General features: G+C 41.2%; 1 protein-coding gene and 1 long non-coding RNA gene across 2 annotated transcripts in view; one reads left to right on the top strand and one right to left on the bottom strand.

Annotated features, from left to right (window-relative positions):
- Positions 1 to 25,545, bottom strand: part of LOC140738644 (copine-8) — a 306,170-nt gene that overhangs the window by 214,324 nt on the left and 66,301 nt on the right. The gene's annotated exons all lie outside the window — the stretch shown is intronic.
- LOC140738998 (uncharacterized) lies at positions 11,591 to 20,102 on the top strand. Its single transcript, XR_012101522.1, has 3 exons — positions 11,591 to 12,062; positions 16,004 to 16,336; positions 20,041 to 20,102. It is a non-coding gene; the product is annotated as an uncharacterized lncRNA (long non-coding RNA).

Consider the following 25,545-nt stretch of genomic DNA (forward strand, 5'->3'; position numbering starts at 1 on the left):
CCTGTCCACAAAGATGTTGGTCCCCCTCGAGTTCAGATGTAAACTGATCTTTTTGTAATGTCATACCTTCCCAGAGGAGATCCCAATGATCCACAATTCTGAAATGCCACCCCCTACACCAGTTCCTCAGCCATACGTTCACCTGCCAAACAAATAATCCTAATCTCACTCTACTGGGATGTGGTACAGGCAGCAGTCCAGAGCTTACTAACCAGCTGCAGAAAGGGAGGACATTGTACCAATATGTACTACGACTTCTGCCTTTTCACTCTCCTCCTTTAGTACGCTGTGAACCCAATCTGATAGGTTCCTGACCCTGGCACCTGGGAGGCAACATGACACCCGAGAGTCTCTTTCATACCCACAGAATCTCCTGTCTGCTCCCCTAATTACTGGATCCCCAATCACCACAGCTCTCTTCTCCCCACTTCCCTTGTGAGCCACGGAGTCAGCCTCCATGCCAGAGACATGGTCGTTGCAGCTTTCCTTTGTAAGTCATTCATTCAGTAGTATCTAATTGTTATCTGTATTCATTATCTGCCTACTCCCTTTCTTTCTCCTGACAGTCACCAAGGTTCTTGCCTCCTGCAACTTCAATGTGACTACCTCCCTGTACCATAGAACCATAGAACACTACAGCACAGTACAGGCCCTTCAGCCCTCCTTGTTGTGCCGACCCATATAATCCTTAAAAAAAATGTACTAAACCCACACTACCCCATAACCTTCCATTTTTCTTTCATCCATGTGCCTGTCCAAGAGGCTTTTAAATACCCCTAATGTTTTAGCCTCCACCACCATCCCTGGCAAGTCATTCCAGGCACTCACAACCCTGTGTAAAAAAACTTACCCCTGATGTCTCCCCTAAACTTCCCTCCCTTAATTTTGTACATATGCCCTCTGGTGTTTCCTATTGGTGCCCTGGGAAACAGGTACTGACTATCCACCCTATCTATGCCTCTCATAATCTTGTAGACCTCTATCAAGTCCCCTCTCATTCTTCTACGCTCCAAAGAGAAAAGTCCCAGCTCTGCTAACCTTGCTTCATATGACTTGTTCTCCAATCCAGGCAACGTCCTGGTAAATCTCCTCTGCACCCTCTCCATAGCTCCCACATCCTTCCTATAATGAGGTGACCAGAACTGAACACAATACTCTAAGTGCGGTCTCACCAGAGATTTGTAGAGTTTGCAACATGACCTCTCTACTCTTGAACTCAATCCCCCTGTTAATGAAGCCTAGCATCCCATAGGCCTTCTTAACTACCTTATCAACCTGTGCAGCGACCTTGAGGGATGTATGGATTTGAACCCCAAAGTCCTTTGTTCATCCACACTGTTATTAACCATTAATCCTGTACTCAGTCTTCTGGTTTATCCTTCCAAAATGCATCACCTCACACTTGTCCGGATTGAACTTCATCTGCCATTTTTCTGCCCAACTCTGCAGCCTGTCTATATCCTCTTGTAACCTTCGACCACCTACAGCTCCATCCACAACTCCTCCAATCTTCGTGTCATCCGCAAACTTACTCACCCATCCTTCCACCTCTACATCCAGGTCATTTATAAAAATCACAAATAGCAGGGGTCCCAGGACAGATCCCTGTGGCACTCCACTAGTCACCAACCACCAGACAGAATACTTTCCTTCCACAACTACCCTCTGCTTTCTTCCTTTAAGCCAATTTTTTATCCAAACAGCCAAGGTTCCACTGATCCCATGCCTCATGACTTTCTGGATGAGTCTCTCATGAAGGACCTTGTCAAATGCTTTGCTAAAGTCCATGTAGACCACATCCACTGCCCTACCCTCATCAATTTCTTTTGTTACCTCTTCAAAAAACGCAATCAGGCTCATAAGGCACAAAGCCATGTTGACTTTGTAGTTCCATAGTTCTTATCTGTCAGCTCCTGTAGGAGTTAAAGATCATCCAACTGCAACTCCAGTTCCCTAATATGGTCTGTAAAGACTTGCATCTGGATACACTGATTGCAGACATAGCTATCAGTAAGATTGGGGGCCTCCCAGATCTCCTACATCTGGCATGAAGAACACACCACTGACTCAGGATCCATTCTCACTACTCTAGCTAGGCAAACACCTGAAGAACTCTAGCACTAACAGACAAAGAAAGAAACTTACCTTAGCCTTAACCTCTCCTCGCTGAAGCCCCTTGAGCCAAAGCCTCAGCACCTACAATGGTCACTCCACTTAAAACTAACCTTTTTATTGGCCCTTGCCAAGTGCCTAATAAACCGCAATACCTTAAGCCCAGCACAAAGTTCCAAAGCACCCTACTTGCTTTTTAGATCTTGTGCTCACTCACCACAGACAAGCGACTGTTCTAACTTTTACTTAAATATGTCTAACTTCTATTTAACTATTTTTGTTGAAAATTATATTTTGAACATTTTGACCTTTAATTACAGGGGAATGACGAATTGGCAGATGGAATTGTTCTGTAAAATTATTCATGTGGTCCACTGACTAGAATGGAAGAACTGACAAGGCAAAATCAAATGAGAAAAGAGGACACTGAAATCTGTCATATGTAAAGATGAGGTAAGTGGTCAAAAATTGTGGAAATGATAAAAAGGATTTTAGATAGGCAATGATTGCAGCTCCATTTTTTTCTAAAAATAAGGTACATACATATCAAAAGGAAACTTTGTACTTCCATGCTATAACCAATCTGACTGCCCTAGTTCAAAATGAAAATAGCTCACAAAATATCAAAGGATGAAATACTGAGCTGTGTGCCATCTTTGGCTTGCTAATTAAAGACTGCTTTTGCCATAAGTTTTGCAAGCAATCGTGGTAACAAAAAAATGGAGCAAAATGCATCTATTTTATGAATTAAATGTTTGGAAACACAAAGTAAACATGTTACTGCTAATATGAACTAAATTTCACTTAAGTAGAAACAATAGTTCTTTAATTCTAGAAGGGTGTGGATTTTGTTTTTATCTTGAAAAATGAATTACCTTTTAGTTTTCTCCTAGCTCTATTGTAGGCTACTCTCAAATAATCAAAGTAGTAATCTTTTCCAAAAGTAAGAATTTCTACAATAAGATCATTCTTAATCTGTTTATTTAATTGGATTAATTAAAACTCCAAAACATCCTACTTAGTTAATTTGTATAAAATCACCCTTACTGATTGAAATCTATTTAGCGTCAACTTGCATAAGAAAGATTATTCTTTCTGTTTAACTAACAAGTATAAATAACAAGTTAAGAATAGCCTTATTATTCAAGTTAAAATAGATACTATAATATATGCACAAACTGTGGAAAGCTTGTAAAGAATGTGCAGAAGGCTTGGAATTCTGACAACGGGTTAGTTACAGTTGAGTGTATTTTTACGAGACAGGAGACCTTTTAGCTGATTAAGTCACCTTGGCTGCCAATCAAACACTTAATTTCCTCCTTTTTCTTCCTCTGCTCCCTTTTGATTTCATTTGCTACATTAATGAGTGATGTTCAGAAGGCCTTTGACAAGGTGCCACACTAAGGCTGCTTAACAAGCTAAAAGCCCATGGTATTACAGGGAAGATTCTAGCATGGTTGAAGCGGTGGCTAATTGGCAAGAGTTAGAGTGGGAATAAAGGCAGCCTTTTCTAGTTGGCTGTCAGTGACTAGTGGTGTTCCACAGGAGTCTGTATTGGGACCGATTCTTTTTTTTATGTTATATGTCAATTATTTTGAAGAATGGAATTGGTGGCTTTGTTGCAAAGTTTGCAGACGATGTGAAGAAAGATGGAGGGGCAGGTAGTTTTGAGGAAGTAGAGCGTCTACAGAAGGACTTAGATTTGGAGAATAGAATAGACAAAGAAGTGACAGATGGAATACAGTGTCCAGTTTTGAACTTTGGTAGAAGAAATGAAAGGGTTGACTATTTTCTAAATGGACAGAGAATACAAACAAAAACTGAGGAGCAAAGGGATTTAGGAGTCTTTGTGCAGGATCCCTAAAGGTTAATTTGCAGATTGAGTCTGTGCTGAGGAAGACAAATGCAATGTTAGCATTCATTTCAAGAGGACTAGAATATAAAAGCAAAGATGTAATGCTGAGATTTGATAAAGCACTGGTGAGGCCTCACTTGGAGTATTGTGAGGAGTTTTGGGCCCCTTATCTTAGAAAGGATGTGCTGAAACTGGAGCGAGTTCAAAGGAGCTTCACAAAAATGACTGCAGGATTGAATGGTTGGTCATATAAAGAACATTTGATGGCTCTGGACTTGTATTCACCAGAATTCAGAAGAATGAGGAGTGACCTCATAATTGAAACTTATTGAATGGTGAAAGGCCTTGATAGAGTGGATATTTCCACTGGTAGGAAAGTCTAAGACCAGAGGATACACCTCAGAATAGAGGGGTGTCCTTTTAGAATGGAGATGAGGAGGAATTATTTTAGCCAAAGTGTGGTGCATCTGTGCAATTCTTTCCCAGAGGCAGCTGTGGAAGTCGCCTTTAGGCATATTTAAGGCAGATGTTGATAGATTCTTGATTGGTCAGGGCATGAAGGGATCTGAGGAGAAGGCAGGAGACTGCAGTTGAGAGGAAAATTAGATCAGCCATGATGGAGCAGACTTAATGGGCCAAAAGGTCCAATTCTGTTACATCTTATGGTCTTACACCATCAGCAATTCATTTACCAGTGTAACTTTGGGATATCAGGAACCCAAGTACCTGGTGAAAACCAGACAGAGACAACAGCCACGGACAAGATAGAAACTGGACCGCCCACAGCTGCAAGGCAAAGACATTAACTGTGCTTCTCTGTAGCTCATGCTGGTATAGACAGAACTTGGCGTTTTCCACTGTTTCCGTAATTTGCATCTCCCACTGGCTGCTCTCCTTGTGCAACACTCCTTTATCTAACTAACCTGGCGAGCAAGCTGCCTGCTACAAGATCCGACTCTTCAACCAGACAAGGTTGTGGAAAAGTAGTTCAAGGGAACAACCAGACTGCCCTCGCCATCTGACCTCATTTTTGTACTATTACAAAACGTTACCCGAGAATTTTATTCTCCTTTGCATACAGAGAAGTAAATATACTTTGCAGTTGTAATTCTTACATTTTAAAATAATTTCCTTCCACTCATCAACATTCCAAGTTCCTGTCTGCACAATGAACTAGAAGACTGGAAAGCCCCAAAGAACAATTCACTCAAGGCTTAGTGACACTCTACACTCTTTACACGGCAGTTAGTCTCAGATGGGAAAATAAGCTATTTAGATAAATTAAAGCAAGAAAAAAGTGACAAGACTTATCCATACCTGATGGATTTTCCTAGGAAATGAATAAGGAGCGAGCAATATTCTTTTCCCCTTCACAGCAAGGCTTCCACACAGTAACTATTGATAGACTCTTAAAATCAGCATTGCTGAGAAGGAGGTCTGAAGTGCATTAATCATATTATTCATGATTAGGTGAGTAACTCCTCAGGGTTTAATCACAAAAATGCTTGGAAAAAATAAAAAAATACAATTCTGAAAATAAAATCAAGTTCAGACAGCAAGAACAAATTTCACCCCAAAATTACTTAGAATACAAATTATTGATTAAAATTATTTTAAGGAAAACACTGGAAAATTGGGAATGTGCACAGGATCTATTTCTTCCCATTTCAGATGTGACATTGTCCCCCCGATCTGAGGAGGGCGGGGGGGAGCAGGGGAAAGTGGGTGGGGGGGAGGAAAGGGAGTGTCTTTTTGCTTCTCACACTGGTCTTGCAGAGTGTTGGCCTAAATTTGCAACCTAGAATGTCATCAACACTTCTATGATGAACTTCGATAAGTAATACTAGGAAAGTTTAGGCAGTTAAAATAATTCTGGAGGTGGACATTTTGGAATATTGAGGTTTGCCTGGAAAAATCCAAACACCATAGGACACTTGTGGAATAGGCAAATGTACTTTGATAAAAATGGAATTGAACAAATATTTTTTGAGTAGACGGGTTACAGTGCAATACACTTTTCATTCTGCAAAATGCACTCCAGTTTTAAACATGAGTGGTATTTACTTGGAATCACATAATACCATTCAATTTCAACCTGACTTGTCATTCTTTCCCCCTCCCCCCACTGTGTAGTACAGATTCAGGTCCAATCCTATTCAGATTTCCAGACTACTTAAAACAAGACTGTTTCTGAATGCTCAGCAAGGAAGAGTCATTTTTGATACCATGGACCAAGCTTGGACCAGAAAATCTTGTCAGCTATGCCACTATGCATTTGCCAACTAAAACTGATCTTCCAATCCGGCAGCATTCCTCTCACCAACCTGAAATGTTATTTTGACCCAAAATGCCAGCTCCACTTAAAATATCAGTTTAATTATGTTTCTTTCTCCAAAGATGTCATCTGACCTGCTAAGTGTTTCCAGCACTTTGTTTTCTTCTCCCCAAACATTCATTTCAAAGAAAAATGTACAACAGGGAAAACACAACAGAGGAATTAAACAGCAACTACATCAAAATGAAAACAAAGACAGGGTCACAATTAGGAAAATAAAACAAATAAGGAAATATAGTTGTCAAAATGGAGAGCAATTTTTAAAATTCAGAGGTGCAAAGGGACTTGGGAATCCTTGTGCAGCACTCTCTAAAGGTTAGTTTGCAGGTTGAGTCATTGGTGAAGACAGCAAATGCAACGGTAACATTCACTTTGACTAGAGCTACAACTGCACAAGACAGTAGCTTCTTCTAGCGAATATATGTCAAACTCAAGGCCCGCGGGCCAAATCCGGCCCGCTTTGGAATTATCTTTGGCCCGCGAGATAATATCTAATTACTATTAAAGCTGGCCCCAGTAATCGAAGCGCCTATGGCGTATGATATGGTTAATGCTGAGTTTATTCAGGTACCAGGTTTTCAGGGTTTTTAGTGTTTATTCGGCAGTCTTCTTCATAAGAAACGGAATTTGTAAAGTGAAATACTTTGTAGTTATAGCAGAGACTGAGACACATGAGAGCAGGCTGAAAAAACGGAGGCAACGAAAGCTGCATTCGCACGCGTCCGACTGATCCGGCCCACATGAAGCTGCATTTTGCTCAATCCGGCCTGTGACCTAAAATGAGTTTGACACCCCTGTTCTAGCGCATCTGTGGAAACAGCTTAATTTCTGCCTTTGATGCCTCTGCTTTTTTCCTTTTCAAGGTGGATAGAGTTCTGTAAGTGCCCTTGACCTGCAGCTGCACTCAGATTGGTTATTTACGGCAATGGTTCCCGCTCCCTGGGTTTATCAACCGGCTGTTTTTTCTAGATCCCAAGGATGAAGCCTAGAAGACGAGCATACCTTCAAGGTACTGAGGTTTTGCAGCCTTGTGGAAGAGCTGATTCTACGCTGGTATGACCAACTGAAGCGTCACAGGTGAAAACAGACTATCGTGAACAGCAGATCAGCCATCAGAGGCCTCTGCATTTAGTGAATCTCTCCCTCTCCCTCCTGATTCTCGAGTTGGAGATCTCAGTGGGGAGAGGAACGCGGCAGACTTTAACACTGCAATCAGCCAGTTTGAGCTTTTTTTTTTGTTTTTGTTTTTTTTTCTCTTAGTCTCCCCCTCACTATGTGACACCTCTCTGCCCTTTTATTAGAGGGAAAGAAAGAGTCTATAGCATTTCAAATTGTCAGGTGAACTGTTAGTTTTTGTTGGACTGCAGATCATAGTCTCTCTTGAGGGCTTTGCTATTGCTTGCTTGGTGGGTAGTGGGTACTGAGGCTTTTTGATGTAAGGAAGTGGGAGTGGGGGTGGGGGAGGGTCATTGCATAACTGCTGCTTGTGTGTGAGAGAGGGGAGTAGTGGGGGCGTTGGGATTCTAACATATTTACTGGTCACTTATTCTTTGAAGTACCTTTCTTTTTGTGGATGTCTGCGAAGAACAAGAATTTCAGGTTGTATATTGTATACATCTTCTGATATTAAATAGAACTATTCAACCCAGCTTTAGCTATCACCTGCCAACATATTCCTGCCTTTTATTTTGGCTTCTTCACCCACCCTTTCCAGAACTCGCTCCCAAGCACAGACTAATTCGTCTCCATAGATGCTGCCTGACCTGATGAGTCCCTCCACCATTTTGTGTACGTTGCTTTGGATTTTCAGCATCTGCAGAATCTCCAGTGTTTATGGAAAACAGTTGATTCCAGTTAATTCTGACACATTGAAAACAATACATTTTGGCCCAATTAAACAGCTGCCACAATTAGCTGAAGTTTCATGAAAATAAGTAAAAAGCTATATTAAAAAAACTGACAAGTTACTCATTGACCATAAACATAGAAGTATAGAAACCCTACAGCACAATACAGGTCTTTTGGCCCACAATGCTGTGCCAAACGTGTTCTTACTTTAAAAATTACCTAGGGTTACCCAGAGCCCTCTATTTTTCTAAGCTCCATGTGCCTATCCATGAACCTCTGAAAAGACCCTATTGTATCTGCCTCCATCACAATCGTCAGCAGCCCATTCCACTCACTCACCACTCTTTGCATAAAAAACTTACTCTTGACATCCCTTCAGTAACTACTTCCAAGCACCTTAAAGCTGTGCCCTCTCGTGTTAGCCATTTCAGCCCTGGGAAAAAGCCTCTGACTATCCACATGATCATTGCCTCTCATCATCTTATATACCTCTATCAGGTCACCTCTCATCCTCCGTCGCTCCATGGAAAAAAGGCCGAGTTCACTCAACCTATTCTCATAAGGCATGCTCCCCAATCCAGGCAACATCCTTGTAAATCTCCTCTGCACCCTTTCTATAGTTTCCACATCCTTCCTATAGTGAGGTGACCAGAACCCAAGTGGGGTCTAGCCTATATAGCTGTAACATTACCTCTTAGCTCTTAAACTTAATCCGATGGTTGATGAACGACAATGCACCATATGTTTTCTTAACCAAACAGCCAACCTGCGCAGCAGCTTTAATTGTCCTATGGCCACGGACCCCAAAATCCCTCTGATCTTCCACGATGCCAAGGGTCTTACCATTAATACTATATTCTACCATCACATTTGACCTACCAAGATGAATCACCACTTTACACTTATCTGGGTTGAACTCCATCTGCCACTTCTCAGCCCAGTTTTGCATCCTATCGATGTCCGGCTGTAACCTCTGACAGCCCTCCACACTATCCACAACACCCCAACCTTTGTGTCATCAGCAAATTTACTAACCCATTTCTCTACTTCCTCATCCAGGTCATTTATAAAATTCATGAGGAGAAGTGGTTCCAGAACAGATCTCTGAGACACACCGCTGGTCACTGACCTCCATGCAGAATATGACCCATCTACAACCATACATTGCCTTCTGTGGGCAAGCCAGTTCTGGGACCTTGGATCCCATGCGTCCTTATTTTCTCAATAAGCCTTGCATGGGGCACCTTATCAAATGCCTTGCTGAAATACAAATACATTCCATCTACTGCTCTAGCTTCATCAATGTGTTTAGTCACATCCACAAAAAATTCAATCAGGCTCGTAAGGCATGACCTGCCTTTGCCAAAGCCATGCTGACGATTCCTAATCATATTATGCCTCTCCAAATGTTCATAAATCCTGCTTCTCAGGATCTTCTCCATCAGCTTAACAATAACTTAAGTAAGACTCATTGATCTATAATTTCCTGGGCTACTCTCGTTCTTGAATAAGGGAGCAACATCTGCAACCCTCCAGTCTTCTGGAACCTCTCCCATCCCCATTGATGATGCAAAGATCATCGCCAGAGACTCAACAATCTCCTTCCTTGCCTCCCACAGTAGCCTGGGGTATATCTTGTCCGGTCCCAGTGACTTATCCAACTGGATGCTTTCCAAAAGCTCCAGTACATCCTCTTTCTTAATGTCTATATGCTCAAGCTTTTCAGTCTGCTGTGTCATTTCTACAATTGCCAAGATCCTTTTCCGTAGTGAATACTGAAGCACAGTATTCATTAAGTACTTCGCTATCTCCGGTTCCATACACACCCTTCCACTGTCACACTTGATTAGTCCTACATATAAATTATATATTTAAAAAGTATGACAGAATAAATTTTCAGAATCAGATTTACTATCACCAGCATGTGTCATGAACTTTGTTAACTTAGCAGCAGTAGTTCAATACAATACATAATATAGAAGAAATAATGATAAGCAAATCAATTACAGTATACATATGTTGAATAGATTAAAAATCATGCAATAAACAGAAATAAAATACATTTAAAAGGTGAGGTAGTGTTCACAGGTTCAATGTCCATATAGGAATCGGATAGCAGAGGGGAAGAAGCTGTTCCTGAGTCGCTGAGTGTGTGCCTTCAGGCTTCTGTATCTCCTACCTGATGGTAACAGTGAGAAAAGTGAAACTATTGAAACTACTACTGTACTATAGAATTGTGTATTAGTTCCTAACAGTTATCGACGGGGGAGCTCATCCAGTGTATGCTGATGTGTTCTTTGGATTGACTGCAAATGAACAAAATCAGTGCAGTCACTTAGATAATGGACTGCCTTCAAACAGTACTTTCGACAATTGCATCTTCCAAATCTTCATTTTAATTGTAACACTGAAGGTGATTGCCACCGATACCTTAAAATTCTTCGTATTTCCTAACTTTTGAAGTTGTGAACTCAGTTCATTTTCACTCCCAGCTGCCTCTGGCATCTCCACACCTGAATGCTTGAAATTGCAGTGCTGAATTGTCTTACTATTTTGTTTTACTCACCAACTGTCAGTGACAAAAATCACTGCTTTTTGAACACATTAGTGACGCTATTTAAAAACAGTTCCCTCTAAGCACAGTGTAGTGTCTAATAGTCACACGACATGCACGTGACTGACATCAGTTAGAAAACCTCCGGCAACAGTCACCTACCCCAATTAAGTGGCGTAATGCCTCAAATAAGCGAAGGGAACCCCAGCCATTTTCTGAATTTCTTTTTCTTTAAAAGTTCTCCCAAGTAAGCAGCTGCCCCAAAAAACGAATGGCCTAATTAACCAGAATCCATTGTACATGTGATTTGGTTGCTATCCAATGCTTATACAGGATAATGAAAAGTATAATAGGTCTAAGAGATTATGAAAGCTGTTATCACATAATTGGAGGAATGAGTTATGGCTGAGACAATAAGTTACTTAAGGGCAAATAAATCAAAAAGTAAATATTTGAACAGAAGGTAATAAATTTAGTTGACACAAATCAGTCAAAAAATCTAGGACTGCTTAAATTTGGAATAAACAAATAGTAGGGATACCAGCAAGTGAAGGAGAATAATGGGGCCTTGGTGTGCTTATCTTGAAATACCTCAGGTGGCAGGCAGAATGAGGAATGGTCCAAACAGGTACATGACCAGAGGAAATGACAAGAGCTGTAATTTAAAAATAGGGGCACCAGTGTTCAGGCTATGAAAATTATTTGGAAGAAAGCCAGCAAGTCTAACCAAGAGGTTAAAGCAATCAACGCATTTAAATGACGTTCATGATGCAGAAAGAAACTTGGTAATAGACAAGTAGTGTTAAAGAAACCAGTAATGTAGGCTTGGGAAAGGCACACTGAAAGGAGACTGCAGACAAAGGCGATGATGTTCAGTTCAGTAATGTGCACTACAGGCTATTTACCTATTGTAAGAGCAGTGTGCAGTGGTGAAAGGGTCACAAGCTTCTTCAGAGGATAAGAAAACCAGGCACGGCTAGTCACGTCAGAGTAACAACAAAGCAAAACCAGGAACTCCAGAAAAAACATATTCAAAGAACAAAGCACAAGTAATGGAAGCAAAGGGCAGTACAGTAGCATAGTGGTTACTATATGCTTTACAGTACAGGCGACCCGTGTTCATTTCACACCGCACCCTCTAAGGACTTTGTACATTCTCCCTGCGATGTGGGTTTAATCCAGTTTCCTCCCACAGTCCAAAGACATAGTGGCTGGTAGGTTAATTGGTCACTGTAAGTTGTCTCGTGATTAGACTAAGATTACATTGGAGGCTGCTGGCTGGTGCGGCTCGATGGGTCAGAAAGGATTATTTGACACTTTTCTCAATGAATAGAATAACGTTCCCAACTTTAACACAGGTTTGTAAACATGCAATGTTCATCCAGAAATCTTAATGACAAAGATGTGAGAATAAAGAGAATAATGTCAAAGACAACATTTTTAGAAAGAAAATCACCTTCAGAACAAGAACTAGTACAGTTGAAGAGTTACAGGGAACCTAAAGTGTGGAAAATTAGACTTGTGACAAACAGTCTATAACCAAATTTAATTTAAACTGGTTAGGTAAAGCATAATGATGGAAGAAAATTGTATGCCAAATGATTGAATCTAGCAGGTATAAATACACAAAAGCAGTTATTTAAAGTACCGGTATACTTTTATTTAAGGGAAAAGCCTGGGAACCATATCTTAAGTCTCACATCAGTTGTAAGGAAATTGCTGGAGAAAATTCTTACAGACAGGATATTTGAGCATTTGGACACCATGGCCTAATTAGGGAGAGCCAACATTCCTTTGTGCGGGCCAGATCATATCTTACCAACTTGGACTGAGTTTTTTTAAAATAAGGTGACAAGGGAGATTGAGGGTAGAGCAATTGATGTTGTCTACATGGATTTTAGTAAGGCACTTAACAAGGTCCTTTGTGGGAAGCTAATCCAGAAGATTAAGATGCAGGGGGTCAGCAGTAAATTAGCTGCTTGGATTCAGAACTGGCTTGCACATGGAAGACAGAGGGTATTGGCTGAAGGGACTTACTCGAGCTGGAGGTCTGTAATTACTGCAGTTCTGCAGGGAACTGTGCTGGGACCTCTGCTGCTTATTATGTGTATAAATGACCTGGATGAAAATGTGGATGGGTAGGTTAGTAAGTTTGCAGACGATACCAAGATTGGCAGAGGTGTGAATAGTATAGAAGACTGGCAAAGAATACAGTGCAATATAGATCAGTTGCTTATATGGGCAGAGAATTGCCCCCCCAGGTAGAAATGTCTAATACCAGCAGCCATGCACTGAAGGTGAGAGGGGGTAGATTCAAAGGGGATGTGAGGAGTAAGTTTCTTTTTATTCAGAGTGTAGTTGATGCCTGGAATGCATTGCCTGGTATGACGGGAGAGGTAAATACATTAGAGGCGTTTAAGAGACATTTAGAAAAGCATATGGATGTCAGAAGAAGGGATATGGACATTGCATAGCTGGGGGGGATTAGTGTTTGGCTGTATTTGATTTGCTTTTTAGCTGGTTCAGCACAGCACTGCAGGCCAAAGGGCCTGTTCCTGTGCTGTACTGTTCTATGTTCTTATTTCTTATTTATTTATTGATTGAGAAACAGGAGAAGATGGCAAATCAATAAATGTTATATGAATGATGAAACCAACAACTGCATGTCCTCAAATCCCTAGAGTGGCGGCAGGCGGATTGGGTGGTTGACAAGAATGTGGGATGTTCTTGGTTATTGGCCAAGGCAATACGAGAGCAAAGGGATCATTCTAGAACTGTGTAAAACACTGGGTACGCCACAGCTTTCAGATATCATCATACAGTGCTGATCACCACATTAATGCAGGGATATGATAGTCTGAGGGGTAATTCAAACAAGATTTACCAAGATGATGCCAGAGATGACATTTTTCAATTATAAGGCAAGATTGAATAGGCTGGAGTTGTTTCATTTGACTTGGGGAAGTTGAGGGGCAATTTAAATCAATGTCTGTAAAATTATTAAGGGTCCAGTAACCCATTTCCTTTTACAGTGAACTTAATACAAGCACTGATTTAAAATACAGATATTCCTTGATTGTAAACATTCGATTTATGTACTTTTACAATAATGGATCTGTGTCTTCCATTTATAAATCCATTTTTGTTATAAAAAGTAGCAAGCCACTCTCCAGCCATAGTTAAACCTGCAATACATTTCACTCGGCCTTTTCAACCTTATTAAAAAAAAAGTTACTCTACAGAACATTTTCCTGGAACACTTTTTTTTGCAAAGCATGAAATACCTTTAATAAGTTGAAAGATTTAGGGGCAGTAATGAAAAGAAATGTCACCTAAAGGATGGTAGGGATTCAGAAATCACAACCAATGGTGTGATTCAGGAAGAAGCACATTCCAGATTTAAAATGCATTTCGGAAAGCACGAGATGTGCTGTAGTCTTAATAGCTTGGAACAAGAGGAGAAATGCAAGATCAAGTCTCAATAGCTGCATCTCAGCTGTAGGAGCACCATGGGCACCATGAGCTTTTTCTGTGCTGCAAAATATTCAATCTTTCTATGACTTCAAGTCCACACTACAAATGAGATTGTACAGTCGGCCCTCCTTATTCGCGAGCAATTGGTTCCGGGACCCTTTGCGGATACCAAAAAACATGGATGCTCAAGTCCCTTATTCAACCTGTCTCAATGCGGTGGATCTTAAGACCCAGCGGAACCCCAGACCATATTTAACCTGTCTCAGTACACTGGACATTAGGACCCGGTGGCAGAGTTCTGAATCTGCAGTGTTTCTGTTCACGAAATAATCACGATCACGATTGAAAATAAAAGTGGAAATAATAAAGCGATCGGAAAGAGGTGAAATGCCATTGGTCATTGGAAAAGCGTTAGGCTACGTCGGTCAACAATTAGAACAATTTTAAAGGATAAAGTGAGAAAGGCCCTGCCCCGATGAAAGCTACAATTATTACTAAGCAACACAGTGGTTTAATTATTGGCTTTTGGGTTTTTGATCCTCCTGGCACTGAAACATACATTCTTAAGCATTTTATATGCATAGAAAGGTAAAATATATACTATATACAAATGCAAACATTTGACTAACTGACGCTAAACGGATGTACCTGTTCCGACTTACTTAGTAAGAGAACTTCCGATTTCATTTATCCCAATCCACGATAACCCACGCACATTCTCTCATATACTTTAAATTATCTCTAGATTACTTATAATACCTAACACAATGTAAATGCTATGTAAAATAGTTGTTATACTACATTGTTTAGGGAATAATTACAAGAAAAAAGTCTGTACATGCTCGAACAACAAGTGCTGGAAGAGCACTTCCGGGTTTTCTTGATTCGTGGTTGGTTGAATTCGCGCATGCGGAACTCGCGGATAAGGAGGGCTGACTGTTACGTAATGGCACTTTAAACTAATGATTCATTCCCAGAATGGAATGTCTGCCAGTGCTTCAGTTCCTCACTCTGACTCAACTGGAAGAGATGGAACAAGTGAAGGCAGAAGCAAGTTATGGGACCTGCACAGTCTTAGAGCAGCTCGACATTCCAGCTTTCTTTCCTGAAACAAAAACAGGAAATGCAGGTCAGGCAGCATCAGGAAGGGGAAAGATGGGCCTAGCTCCATTACGTTAACTTTTCCTCCTTCCACAGGTCAGGCAGCACAAGCCTGGGAAAGATGGGCCTGCTGAGCATTTCCACAATTTTCTGCTTTTTAGTTTTAAGATTTCCAGCATCTCCAGTTTTACTTTCAACTTTCAATTCTTTGTCCTTCCCTCTAATTACTCAATATAAAAATTGATGCCAGTTTTTAAATATGAGCACTCTCACTCTCAATATGAGCATCATTGCAGCACTCTCAGCCTTCAGGCACAACAGACCCACCACCCTAAAAGTGAAGAGGTTTTTCCAACTCGGTCCCAAACAGTATATCCCTTATACTGAGGCCACAACTCCAAGCCACCTCTCCAGCAAAGGAAACATCTTTTCAGTATTTCCCACATCTAGCTGTCTAAGAATTTTATAGACAGTCCAGTTGCTATGCTATAGGATGAGTGTCATTAAACTGGAGATGGTGAAAATATGATCTACAAGAATGTTATAAGACTATAAGGTTTGGGTTATGAGAGACGAGATGGGCTATGTGGTGATATCACATGTAAGAACATGATTGGACGGGGTTCGGAGCATGCACAGAAATGACAGAATGATCTAGAAACTTGTTTCTTAAAACGTGGTTGCTGTTTGCTGTTAAATAAAAGTTCTAGTTATGTTCTTCCAGAATACGTTTCTTCATGAGTAACCCACGGTACATATAAAGAACACAACATGGTGTCAGAAGTCGGTCTGGAAGAATAATACGTTTCGCTAACACAGGAGAAGCGAAAATAATTGGAAAAAAGAGCGCAAACTTTTTCGTTGTTTGCTAACAGCTTTAAAAATGGAAGTTTTGCAACCCCCCATTGACACTTCAGCTGACTGGAAACGTAGCTGAAAATTGGAAAAAATTTAAACAGCGTTTTGAAATTTATTTATCGGTGATCAGAGCAGAAAATAAATCGTAAAAATGAGAGCAGCCATTCTACTCCACGTGATTGGGGACGACGCAATTGAGGTATATAACCATTTTACTTGTGAGAATGGAGATAATTTGAATCTAAAAGTGATAATCAACAAATTTGACGCATTTTGTATACCGAAGCACAATGTGATATATGAACGGTACAGATTTTTCAAGTGTTGGCAGAGACTTGGTCAAATGATTGATTAATTTGTTACGGAGTTGAGACACTACAGTAAAACATGCGAGTTTGCAGAGCTCACAGACTCTGTCATTAAAGATGTAGTTGTTTGTGGCATTTTGGAGAATGGTCCGAGAGAAAGACTGCTAAGAGGACAAGATATTGACCTTGAAAAAGCTTTGAGGCTGTGCAAAGCTTCGGAAACTGTGATATCGCAGGCAAAAGAGCTTTTTATTGAGAGCTGTGTAGATGCTGTAAAGCACGAACATAGTAGAAAAAAATAATGAAATGACAATGAAACCAACAGAGAGCAAGATGTCATCTGAAAGAAAAAAATTATGTGATCGCTGTGGGAGGCAGCACCAACCTAAAAAGTGTCCAGCGTATGGAAAAATGTGCAATCACTGCTGTAACAGTAATCATTTTTCACACCGTTGCAGAAGTGGAAATAAAACACGTAAATGCAGTGCTTGAAGATGAACGTGAGGAGTTTTATATAGATGTGCTTTGTGAAAATAAACAAAGTAAGAATGACTGGACAATGCCATTGCAAGTGAACCAAAACATTATTCTGTTTAAATTGGATACTGGAGCACAAGTAAATGTTCTTGCTGAATCTGAGTTTAATGCACTAAAGCCAAGACCAAAGTTACATCAGACAAATATAAAAGTGACTGGGTATTCAGGTGCAGACAGTCTAGTTAAAGGAACATGTGTGGCGAAAGTATCACACAAAAACAGTGTACACACGCTTTCATTTGTGGTCGTGCCAAAAAATGTACAGTCAATACTTGGTTTATCTGCCCGTGAGAGACTGAATTTGGTGAAAAGAGTCTTAGTCCTGGATAGTGACACAGAGTCAGAATACAGTGACTTGATGAAAGAGTATGAGGATTTGTTCAAAGGGCTTGGTTGTCTTCCAGGAGAGCACATGACTAAAATTGACAACATAGTGCCACCCGTAGTACATCTATGTAGAAAAGCGCCTTTTGCATTACGTGATCAACTGAAAACACAACTTGACAGAATGGAATGGCTAGGAGTCATAAAAAAAAAATTGATGAACCGACTGAATGGGTCAATTCGCTTGTTATTGTTGCTAAGAAAAATGGAAAACCGAGGATTTGCTTAGATCCAAGAGACTTGAATCGAGCCATTAAAAGAGAGCATTTCAAATTGCCTACTCGTGAAGAAATTATGTCACAATTTGCTAATGCAAAGTACTTTAGTAAATTAGATGCATCCTCTGGTTTCTGGCAACTTAAACTAGATGAACCAAGTTCAAAGTTGTGTACCTTTAACACTCCTTTTGCCAGATACTGTTTTCTTCGGCTTCAGTTTGGAATTGCATCAGCTCCTGAAGTGTACCATAAAACCATCCACATACTATATGAGCACATTGAGGGAGTGGATACTTCCATGGATGATATTATTGTTTGGGGATCATCTAAACAAGAGCACGATGCCAGACTCAGACAAGTCTTTGAGGCAACACGCAAGGCAAACCTGAAGTTGAATAAAGACAACTATCAGCTAGTAGAGACTGAACTTACCTTTGTGGGTGATATCATCAGCAATGAGGGTGTGCCTCCTGATCCATTGAAGGTTTCTGCTATTGAGAACATGCCAAGACTACAATATAAAAAGCATGTTCAGAGGTTTATGGGAATGGTTAACTACATGGGAAAATTCATACCCAATCTTTCGGAACAGCTTGCTTGAGGCAACTAACAGAAAAGAAGAACAAATGGAGCTGGAATCATAAACAGGAGAAGGCATGGCAAAATCTCAAGAAAGTACTCACCAAAGTACCTGTGTTGAAATTCTATGATGCTGAGAGACCCATCAAAATTTCATGTGATGCATCTCAGGCAGGCTTAGGGGCAGTATTACTCCAGAAACATGATCAGGAATGGCTACCAGTGGCATATGCATCGTGTGCAATATCTGATCCAGAAACAAAGTATGCCCAAATTGAAAAAGAATTGCTCAGCGTTATGTTTGCTTGTGAGAGATTTCATCAGTTTGTGTCAGGGCAATCTGTTGATGTTGAAACGGATCATAAGACTCTGATTGCATTGTTTTGCAAACCTTTAAGCGACTGTCCTTTGCGAATTCAGCGAGTGATGATCATTTTGCCAAGATATGTATTGAATGTGTCGTACACACCTGGAAAATTCATGTACATGGCTGACAGACTTTCCAGAGCTGTGGATCCAACAACAAAAGACAGTCACAGGGACGCTGTTGATGTTCAGGCATTTGTTGATAATGATCATAGAAACTGTACCTGTTGCTCCCAAAAAGTTGGAACTGCTGCGTCTTGAGACAGAGAAGGACAAAATTCTCAGTCAGGTAATACAAGTGGTGATGGATGGATGGCCAGATAATAGGCATGACTGTACCTCAGTGGTACAAGATTATTGGAACCACAGATCAGAACCGTCTGTTGTGGATGGAATATTGTAGAAAGGTAGTAGAATTGTGATTCCTAAAAGTCTCCAGAAAGAAATGCTTGGGAAAATTCACGAAGGCCACCTAGGCATTGAAAGCTGTAAGACAAGGGCGCAGGAAGTGATGCTTTGGCCCAGGATGAATCAAGAAATTGCAGAATTGGTGTCTTCTTGTCAAATATGTTTTAAATACCAACCTAGCAACCCTAAGCAGCCACTGCATCCACATCCTAGTCCTTGACCTTATCAGAAGGTAGGCGTTGATCTTTTGGTAACTGACAACAAAGATGATCTATTAATAACAGATTACTATTCATTGTATCCTTAAGTGTGTGGTTTCAGCAGAACAACACCAGAGAATGTAATTACATGCATAAAATCAGTTTTTTCCAGACATGGTGTACCTGATGAAGTTTTCACAGACAATGGTCCACAATTCAATGGTGAATGTATGAGACATTTTGCTCATGAATGGGGTTTTGTTCATACAACATCTAGTCCATTTTTCCCTCAGTCCAATGGATTAGTTGAGAAGTCGGTAGGAATTATCAAGAAACTGATGCACAAAGCAAAAGATAGTGGAGGTGATTTTTATAAAGCTTTGTTAGCCTATCGCAGTACTCCACTTGAATGTGGATTTTCACCTGCTCAGCTCTTGATGGGATGCCGTTTGACATCCAATCTGCCAACAGATGAGAGCCTTCTGAGAACAGAGGGAGGTGAACAAGTGAAAAGATGAACACAAAGCAAAGAAGAAAACATAATTTGACAGATGTTCTCCTCCATTACCTGAACTGCACCAAGGAGATGAAGTGAGAATACAAGACAAAATGAACACATGGACACAGAAAGCTACAGTACTTGAAGTACAACCCAGATCATACATGGCCCAAACAGAAGGAGCAGTGTGTTAAGAAATCGCAAAGGCCTCAAGAAAGAGCCAACTTTCAGAATTTCAGTTAACTGATGCAGACCAGATGAAACATGAAAGTAACAAAACACAAGAACTGTGTGAACCACTTATAAGGTCTACTCGTGTTCATAAATCCCCAGAGAGACTGATAGAGACATGTTAAATTATGCATTTGTTTTGATTAATGTTGCTAATTGTTTTTCTTTTTAAGGAAAGGAAGATGTGGTGATATCACGTGTAAGAATGTGATTGGATGGAGTTTGGAGCATGCGCAGAAATGACAGAATAATCTAGAAACTTGCATATTAAAATGTGGTTGCTGTTTGCTGTTAAATAGAAGTTTTAGTTATGTTCTTCCAGAATATGTTTCTTCATGAGCAACCCATGGTACATATAAAGAACACAACAGGCTAGGACTTTTCTTCCTCTGGAAAAGAAAGGTTAGGGAGTAATCTTTTTAAGGTTTATAAAATCATGAGGGGCATAGATCAGGTGAATATCCGAGTGTATGGAGATCAAAAACTAGAGGGTATAGGCTAAGAGTGTCAGGTAAAAGATATTCAGATGAGCAGGGAAGCAAAGGGTGAAAAGGTGTATGCCAAAAGAGGTGATCATCCAGAGGACAGGCCATCCATCCAGCGGGTATAATTGTAACACTTACAAGGCATTCAGACAGACACATAGATGGAAAAGGCTCAGAGGAATGTGGGCCAATGTAGGGAAACAGAAATAGCACAGGTAGACAACAGTCAGCATGGAGGAGTTGGGTTGAAGGGCTTTTTTTGTGCTGTATTGATGACTATTTCAAGGAATCAGCTCTCATTCTCTCTTACTTCAGAGGAAACTACCTTTCCCAGATAGGCAGTTTAACGTGTCTTAACAAATAATAACTTCCTAACAGATTAGTGGACTTCCAGCTTTGATAGAATAAGGCTGACCCATCACTAAACAGGGGCATAAAGAGAATCTACTTTAAAATCCACTGGAAAATGCTCACTGTTCGGCGAGTGGCAATTACCTTACAGACCAATACCTGTTGATTTACATACGACTTTTCTTTTTGCCTTCGTACCTGCACAAGCTCCCAGGTTACCTGCACATGTTCCTGCCAGCCCGTCACGATATCACCCTCACTACTGCAGCAGAGCAGGTGAAAGCTGATCAGAATCAGAATCAGGTTTATTATCACTGGCATGTGACGTGAAATTTGTTAACTTAGCAGCAGCAGTTCAATGCAATACACAATATGGAAGAGAAAAAACAAAATAAAATAAAATTGATGGTATTAAATGCTGAGCTATAGTTGATGAACAGCATCCTGACATAGGTGTTTGTGTTGTCCAGGTGGTCTAAAGCTGCGTGGAGAGAGACTGCATCTGCCGTTGACCTATTGTGGTGATAGGCAATTTGCAATGGGTCCAGGGATAGATGTTGCTGATGGTTTCCAAAGGACATCTTTGAGCAGCAGTCATTTATGCAGCATGGTCTCAATCACACTGTTTGTATGGTTGCAGTCTGGGCTGGTTGGCTGACAGGTAAAAAGCCAGGGCACACACAGACTGGCAGAGCAATAAATGCTGCACAGTGGGACCCTCTCAAGGCATTTTTTTTGAAAGAAAACACTGGTACCAGGTACTATGATGTTTGTGGACCAAAGACAAGAGGTTGTAGATGCTGGGATGTGGAACAATTAACTAAAAGCATCAAAATCAGGCTGTATATCACTGGCAAATATCATGAAATTTGTCATCTTGCTGCAGTAGTATGTAATAATTTTAAAACTATAAATTACAATCAGAAATATATAAAATATTAATAAAGTCATACAAAAAGAGAGGAAAGGAAAAAAAAAGTGAGGTAGTGTACGTGAGATCATTATCCATTCAGAAATCTGATGGTGGAGGGGAAGAAGTTGTTCCTGAAATATTGAGTGTGTATTCAGGCTCCTGTACTTCCTCCCTGATGGTAGCAATGAGAACAGGGCATTTCATGGATGATGTGGGTGCTTAATGATGGATGCCACCTTTTTCAGGGATCGCCTTTTCAAGGTGTCTTTGATGATGAGGAGGCTAGTGCCCATGGTGGAGCTGGTTGAGCTGACTGCAGCTTTTTCCGACCCTGTGCAGCGGCCCCTCCATACCAGACGGTGATGCAACCAGCCAGAATGCTCTCCATGGTACATCTGCAGAAATTTGCTAGTGTCTTTGGTGACATACCAAATCTACTCAAACTCCTAATGAAATATAGCCACCGTTGTGCCTTCTTTGTAATTGTATCAATACGTTAGACCCAGGATAGACCTTCATAGATGATGACACCCAGGAACTTGAAACTGCTCACCTTTTCCACTGCTGATTCCACAATGAGGACTAGTGCGTGTTGCCTCGATTTACTCATCTTGAAGTCCACAATCAATTCCTTGATGTTGAGTGCAAGGTTGTTGCGACACCACCTAACCAGCTGACCTATCTCACTCCTGTACACCGCCTCGTCACCATCTGAAGTTCTGCCAATAGTTGTGCTATCTGCAAATTTATAGATGCCACTTCGGTCATGCAGTCACAAGCACAGGAAGAGTAGAGCAGTGGGCTAAGCAAGCATCACTGAGCTGTGCAAGGGCTGATTGTCAGCAAGGAGATATTTGCTCCACCCAAACTGTGGCCGCCCAATAAAGTCAAGGATCCTGTTGCACAGGAAAATAAGAGGGACAGGTTTTGGTCTGGTTAGAACTAAGGGTATCATTGTGTTGAACGCTGAGCGTAATCTATAAATAGCAAATCCATAGGTATTGCTATTGTCCAGGTGATCCAAGGCTGAGTGAAGAGCCATTGAAATTGTATCCACAGTAGACCTATTGTGGTGATAGGCAAATCATAGCTGGACCAGGTCCTTGATTAGGCAGGAGCTGGTTCTAGCCATGACCAACCTCTCCAAGCACTCCATCACAGTAGACGTGAGTGTAACTGGCCGATAGTTGTTTAGTTGTTGAGGCAGCTCAGTCTTCTCTTCTTAGGCACTGATATGATTGTCATCCTTTTGAACCAGGTGAGAAATCTGACCTTAGCACTGAAAGATTAAAAGATTTCCTGAACACTCCTGTCAGTTGACACAGGTTTTCGATTCCCCATCAGGTACACTATCAGGGCCTGACTTCTTGTGGGGGTTTACCTTCTTGAAAGATGTTCTAACATCAGCCTCCAAGACAAAGTTCATAGTGTCACCAGATGCTGCAGGGATTCAAAGAGGTGTAGCTTTATTCTCCCTTTCAAAGCGCGCATAAAAAGTGTTGCGCTCATCTGGGAGTGAAGCATCAGAGCCATTCGTGATGTTAGGTTTCGCCTTGTAGGAAGCAATGGCCTGCAAACCCTGCCAGAACTGATGTACATCAAATTCTATCTCTAACTTAAATTGGAATTGTTTTCTCACCCTTAAAATACCCTTCTGTAGGTTGTACCTGGAATTCTTGTATAGGTCTGGATCCCCAGTCTTCAATATCCTCAGCAGACTACAAATCTCAAGAGTCACCTACGGCTTTTGGCTTTGGTTTGTCCAGTATGTTCTCGAAGGCACACACTCATCCACACAGATCTTGATGGCCAGTGACAACTATGATGTATTCATTCAGATTCAAAGATGAATCCCTGAATATTGTCCAGTCTATAAGCACTCCTCTACTTACCTTGGCCATACCTTCTTGATCCTTTTAGTCTCTGTTTATATGCTGGGAGTAGAAGTACAGCCAGGTGATTGGATTTTCCAAACTGTGCTCATGGGATGGCATACATTCTTGATGGTGTATAACAGTGGTCAAGTGTGTTGGCTTCTCTGGTTCCACAGCTGATATGTTGGAGGTATTTGTTCAGAGACTTCTTCAAGCTGGCCTGGATGAAATCCCCCGCAATGATAGGAAAGAAATCAGTGTACTGTTTTTTATCTGCCGATCACAACTCCACCAGCGCCTGCCTCATGTTGGCCAGAGGCAAAATGTAAACTGCTACCAGGACGATGGCAGAAAATTCTCTTGGAAGATAAAACAGACGACATTTAACCACTAGTAGTTCCAGATCGGGTGAGCAGGATTGAGAAAGAACTGCCTTTGCATTCTCCACCTCCTCTACCTGCCTTTTCGGTGGACGGTGAAGCAGTCAGGCTGTAACACTATGTCTGAAATGACAAGGGTGAGTCATGTTTTTGCGCACAGCAGTCTCTGATGCCCTCTGGCACTGCAATCTTGCTCTGAAGTCTTCGATTTTATTTTCCAGAGACTGTTCAGTTGCTGAGTAGTTGGGAGTGGCAGTTCAAAGCCTGTGTTTCAAATGTACCTGTAATCCAGCACTCCTTCCCTGCTTCCTTTGTCTTAAAGGAGAAATGCACTCGGGTCTTGAGCCTGCCTTCTGGGGTCCGTCAATTTTTAGGATTGATTGATTTTTTTTTTTAAATCATCTGAGACAATGCTACTTACTGAAGTATCATTGGCTGTAACCTTGGATTTCACCTGTAGTAGTCCTAAACGGGAATATTTGATGATTCCCATTGGAGATACATGCAAATAGTCACCACTTATCAGCTCCATCTTGGACCACTAGAGGAACTCAACAAGTCAAACAGCATCTGACATTAAAATCCCCAGACAAGTCCACTGGTGCAGGACTTCTCTTGCCATTCTGTCATCCAGAGGTGGCATCAGAGATCTTCTCTCTGCCTTAGCTGCAGACCCTGCATTTACAATGACACACCAGCAGCAGATCCTGCTCAAGACTTTCAAGCTATCTGTACTTGAACCGATAGGTGCAAGGGCTAAGTGGTAAGCTGCCTACTTCTCCTCCACTGCCTCGAGGCCACATGAGAATCCCTGGTTACTGGGCTGTAAACTCACACCAAGGGGAAGGAGCAAACAGGTTATAAGGAATACGAGGTTGCAGATAAAGTTAAGTGCACAATGTTATCCTCAGTTATCTGTGCACTGCCACACATCCCACTCACTCTAACAACTGTTCAGCTAATGCCTCATGCTTAGCTCCCTGTCCGTAATGGCATGAATTGCATAGCATCCTTTAGTAAAAAGGGGAGAATGTTTGAATTTTGCACAGTGTGTCTGGCTGGGAGTGCAGGCAAACTACAAGATGTGTGTACTGTAGAATACTATTGGACTATTGTACCTGAAGATGAGTGAAAACCCATAATGCATGTGCCCTGTTCAAAATGAGCAATGTGATGCATTGTGATGGCGTGTGGCTGCTGTTGAGAGATGGAATTAAGCTTTGACCACAAGATGGAGGTGATCAAACCTTTCGCAATGTTGCCAAAGGCGAGGCATCTAGATGACGCAATCAGCAAGATGGCAACCTCGTCCCACAGGGCTGGGTTGGCTTCCCGGATTCCAATGCACTGATTACATTGTTCCTTCCCAGTAAGTGATCAGGTGCCTCAAGTAAAATTCAGTTGGAGCTCAACTTTGCATTCCACAAGCCTGTCTCATTCTTTGGAGAGGCTTCCATCAGCAGATGCATGGAATCCACACCCATTCAGCAGCTTCTATCAGTGCAAACTAACCTTAACCAAAATCAACATGTATTAAGGGGACAAATTATGCAATTGACTATCATAATAAACTGAGAGCACCTATTAAGTAAACAAACAAATTTCAGAGTTGCCTATTTCTCTATCCCATAGCTGTGCTCATTGTTTTTCTTCACAACTTGAAGAGCAGGTTGAC

The sequence above is a fragment of the Hemitrygon akajei genome, chromosome 14 (genome assembly GCF_048418815.1).
Source record: "Hemitrygon akajei chromosome 14, sHemAka1.3, whole genome shotgun sequence".
Classification (NCBI taxonomy): Eukaryota; Metazoa; Chordata; class Chondrichthyes; order Myliobatiformes; family Dasyatidae; genus Hemitrygon; species Hemitrygon akajei.